Genomic DNA, 5000 nt, shown 5'->3' with positions numbered 1-5000 from the left:
GCTTTATTTTTAAAGGAAAAGCACATATGCAAAAATCTCTCGCCTCTTCTCCAATCACTCAATCAGCTATGGGGTACACACAGGACACACAGCCACCAGATGTCAGCAACCATCCGGGCACAAAAGCACTAATGGGCAGAATGCTTGGAGTGTGTGTGTGTGTGTGTGTTTGTGTGTGTGTGTGTGCGTGCGTGCGTGCACGCATGTGTGGTGGTATGTTTGGATGTAGTATGTCTCTGTACACATTATCTGTGGCATTATGTGTGGATTGTGTGTGTCACTTTTTATATTTGTGAGGTAGGCCGGCTTGTGTGCGTGGATAAAACAGAGAGTATGTGGGGAATTTGTGTATGTGTGTGTGTGTTTGTGTAGCAGTAGTAGTATGGTGGGTATGCACTTTTTTTGTGGTCGTCAACTCAAAGTTTTACCCCCCATGGTCTCTCCCAGCCTGTCTCCCGAGCGGGCGCTGGGGTGTCAGCCCGCTCTGTGCCACTTCATTTGCCGAGCTGCACTGCTGTGCGCGCAGACAGACAGATCAATCACCGCCGCGCTGATGGATTTCCGCGCGCAACGCCACCGCCGCCGCCGCCGCCGACATCCTCTCGCCCGAGACGCGCTCCCTCGTAGCACTCTCCTCTCCCTCCGACAAAAGGGTATGCAAAGAGTGTAAATGGATGAACGGTTGATTAATTCTTGCCGGAGCCACAGACGACGGCAGGAAATGTGTTTGTGTGTGTGTGCGCTGTCGACACAGTGTTTGCATGTGAAGTGTGTTCACGGATAAGCGTGGTAAGGTTGCGAGCAGGGGCATTGCTAGGAGTTGGAAACATTCTTAGCCCAGACCTGTAGGGGGGTCCGGGCCATCCTCCCCCGGGAATTAAAAAAAAAGAAGAAAAATCTGGCAGCTAGTGCACCATTTCCACGCAGTTTGAGACGGAGAGAGTTAGCCTAAAGACAGCCCATGGCATGCAGGGCCCGTCGTCCATCTGACTTACATGAACATTAGCCCATTATACCACACTGCTTGTCTACAAGAAAACACTTTTATGTCATCGGTTACCCATAAACCCGCGTTGGTAACGGAGAGAACATCTACGAGGTTATTATAGACAGAAATGACATGTGAACATTGTACTGTTTGAATGTCAGAAAACACAACGTCAGCCTGTGTTTGGTGTACCTAGTTTTAGATGTAATGAGTGCTGTCTGGAGATACTAAAGTTGACTTTGAAAAGTTTTCACAATTTCATTCCCTTTTATAGCCACCTTGCTCTTGCCCAAATAGTTAGCAATAGTATTTGCCATTTTTAGCAACTCTTTCTTGACCTCCTCTAGCTTCCCTTGCGCCTCGTTTGCCTCACCTTTTTCTTTTAAAAAAAGCTTCTCATATCCATATCCTTCAAGTCTTGCCTTAGTGAATTAGCTACCACTAGATGCCAACAATGACGATCCCTGTAATCCCTGGCTCTCCCGCTCTTTCTCTGGTGCTCGTGCTCACGTGCTCAAGTAGTGTTAAGTAGATCTGCTGTTTGAAGGTCACTAAAAATGATCGAAATGACAGATGAATAGATCCGGGGCTATTTTTTGTTATTCTTATTTTTGTAAAAAAAATAAATAAATAAATAAATAATAATAAAACATGAAATTATATATATATTAAGATTCGGGTCTACATGGTTACATGGTTACGAGGGTGCGTATGTGCCTGTGTGTGTTTGAGTTATGGCGCAGAAGTTCGGACCTCAGGCAATTCCGCTTGGTGACAGCAGGCAGCAACTTAAGGCCACTGACGAACGACTGCCTGCGGAGGGCACAATAACACAGCGAGAGCGAGGGAGGGAAGAGGGCCAACAAACAATACAAAATGACAAAATGCTATACTGCTTAAATTATATAGGCTGTGTGTAAATATGTATTGTATCAAAAGATTTAATTTAAATTTGTAATTCAAAAAAATTAATAATCTACGAATTAATCTTTTGGATGGGTATTTGAATATGTCACATTCTGCACAGTGGCCTGTGAAAAAATGAACAAATAATTGTGAAAATGCAACACTGATGAGAGATCGAAATTATTTGTTATGAATATTTAGTACAAAGAGAAATGTCATTACATTAATAAAAGAGTTTAAAGTTCAACAAGGACATGGGTCAACAAGGAAACTACAACCACAGAGTAACGTACAAAAACGTTTTTAAACGATTTTAGAACAGAATCTGTCTATGGAACAGTCTAGACTGACTATTCAAACTGAGCTGATATTTTGAGTCTTACAGCACCATAATACACAGAGTGGTTTACATTTTTTCCCCTTAAATAGGAAGCAAATCAAATCAAGACCTAGCAAGTCTAACAAAGAGGACTCAAATGTGAAGACACACAGAAACCACCTAGAATGGTGCCCAAAAATGAGATCATTACATTGCATTGAGACCATGTCACTGTCACTCACCTCAGATAGAGAACAGTTGGTTATTGTGATGATGGGCTCACCAAAATGGCTGCCTTGAAGAGAGGTCGTTCAGCAGATATAACACACCACAGAACATTTCAAAGTTCTTTATGCTAGACAGCAGCTGGCAAGAGTTTACGTGACTACACAATACATTCAGGGATGGATCACGAACGGGCCTAACGGGCCCAGGGGCCCATGAGCTCAGTGGGCCCCTAAGCCAGAGCCTCTGCGTGAAGTCGTTGTTATTAACTTTGCATTTCTTGTCGCATAGTCAATATTAGAGGGGGCTAGATTGTATCTTTTATTTGTGGTTGAAAGCGGTGTATTTTGTTAATTTGCTGTTGGCTTTAATTGAGTGTACCTGTGCTGTGTTAGAAAATGTGCATGTGCGCTGTAAATCATGTTGAGGTACAGGTGAATTTAGTTATTGTGCTGTTGAAAAAATTGTCATTACATTTAAGTAATGTTTTGAGAGCGCACAAGAAAATGTTGCGCACGTGCTCAAAGGGGGGCGGGGGGGCTTTTACATGTCCAGGCCCAGGGGCCCATGGTTTCATAATCCGCCCATGAATACACTCCCACCAGAGACATAAGAGAACATGAAATGAATGCAACCATGACACAGTCGGCATGTTTCACTGTGTCAAACAGCACAACTCCAATTGTGACGCAGTTCACAAAGAGAATGTTTGTGTAGGATAATAGTGAGAGTGCAACCATTCAAAGAAAGAAAGTACATTTCACTGATGGTAGCATTTCTTCAAAGGGTGTGACTAGTGTACGAAAGACAACTCAGATTGACTATTCAATTCAATTCAGATGTATTTATTTCTATAGTCTATTTCTATAGCCAAGGCGTTGTCTCAAAGTGCTTTACAGGACTTAAGGCCTAAATGCCCCCTAGAGGAAGTACAAGGAAGTACAAGGAAAAGCTCCCTTTTAAAAGTGCAGTTCTTGATTATACTCCATTACATTTTTCATCAAAATTCTCCTCTCATTTCTCTGGCTGTCTGTCCTGTGTGTGCCCTCAAAAAAAAAACGTCCAGTGTTGGTGTGCAGTCCTATCTCTGTAAATGGGAACAGACAAAGGGTCTCAGACCCAGCCATGCACTGCTCCAGCCAATCAACAACACGGGATGCACTGCTCCAGCCAATCAACAACACGGGATGCACTGCTCCAGCCAATCAACAACACGGGATGCACTGCTCCAGCCAATCAACAGCACAGGATGCACTGCTCCAGCCAATCAACAGCACAGGATGCACTGCTCCAGCCAATCAACAGCACGGGATGCACTGCTCCAGCCAATCAACAGCACGGGATGCACTGCTCCAGCCAATCAACAGCACGGGATGCACTGCTCCAGCCAATCAACAACACGGGATGCACTGCTCCAGCCAATCAACAACACGGGATGCACTGCTCCAGCCAATCAACAACACGGGATGCACTGCTCCAGCCAATCAACAACACGGGATGCACTGCTCCAGCCAATCAACAACACGGGATGCACTGCTCCAGCCAATCAACAGCACGGGATGCACTGCTCCAGCCAATCAACAACACAGGATGCAAGCACGGAATGGAGGGGCGTATATGATTGGCTGTTGATCTGAAACATCAAAAACCTTTTGCCAGGATCGAGGACGGTACCTCAACCCTAAAGGTTGAGCTTCGAGGAGGGACCCATCTGGTTCTCGGAGGCCTAGTAGAGGGATGCTTCTCACAATTCTTCGGTATAGCATACTGGAGGGCTGAGGTTACATAGCATTACAGGTGCTCACATTCCCACAGGGACTGTAGGCTAGTTCTCTCGGGTCTTAGATCCTACTAAATGACATCTGGTTCCAACCTGTTATTGAATTTTCACAGGTCTTGGTTTAAGAGTAATTCCAATTGTGTAATTTAGTTGGCTTCAACCCATTAATTTTTACCAAGTGTAGGTATTGTTTTGGACTGTCAGTCTGTCCCCAAATGAAGATTAATTTTTCTATAACCTTTTTATATGATATAAGATTATGAGATATAAGGTGTTTATAAGAGCTATGAGGCTTTGATGGGGGCTGTGAGGGAGCTGCTGGGACACATGTCCCTTTAAATGTCCTGATTTCTGTATGCATGATAGGGTGGAGGACTAGTGTGTGTGTGTGTGTGTGTGTGTGTGTGTGTGTGTAGTGAGTGTGAGAGTATAAGAGCCGATGCATGTGTGAGTGAAGGATTTTATGCAACTGTCTTAGGTATGCATGTTTGTTTCTGAGACTGTCTGTGTAAATGTGAGTGTGTGTGTGTGTGTATAGGTAATAAGTGGGTGTGAGAGTATCATCGTGCGTGTGAGAGTGCCTGTGTGTGCGCACAACTGTGTGTGTGTGTGTGTGAGAGAGAAAATGTAACAGCATGTTGTTGTGCATGGTGTGTGTAAGTGAGAGTCTTGGGAGAATGCGCTCTCTCATCAGGGTGGCAGTAGTGAAAAACGAGAGTGTCATGGTGGTGTCAGGGCTGTGGAATCAGATTGATGTGTGTTTGTGAGTGTGTGTGTGTGTG

The sequence above is a fragment of the Clupea harengus genome, chromosome 7 (assembly GCF_900700415.2).
Source record: "Clupea harengus chromosome 7, Ch_v2.0.2, whole genome shotgun sequence".
NCBI lineage: Eukaryota > Metazoa > Chordata > Actinopteri > Clupeiformes > Clupeidae > Clupea > Clupea harengus.
Note: the sequence above shows the minus strand (reverse complement) of the source record.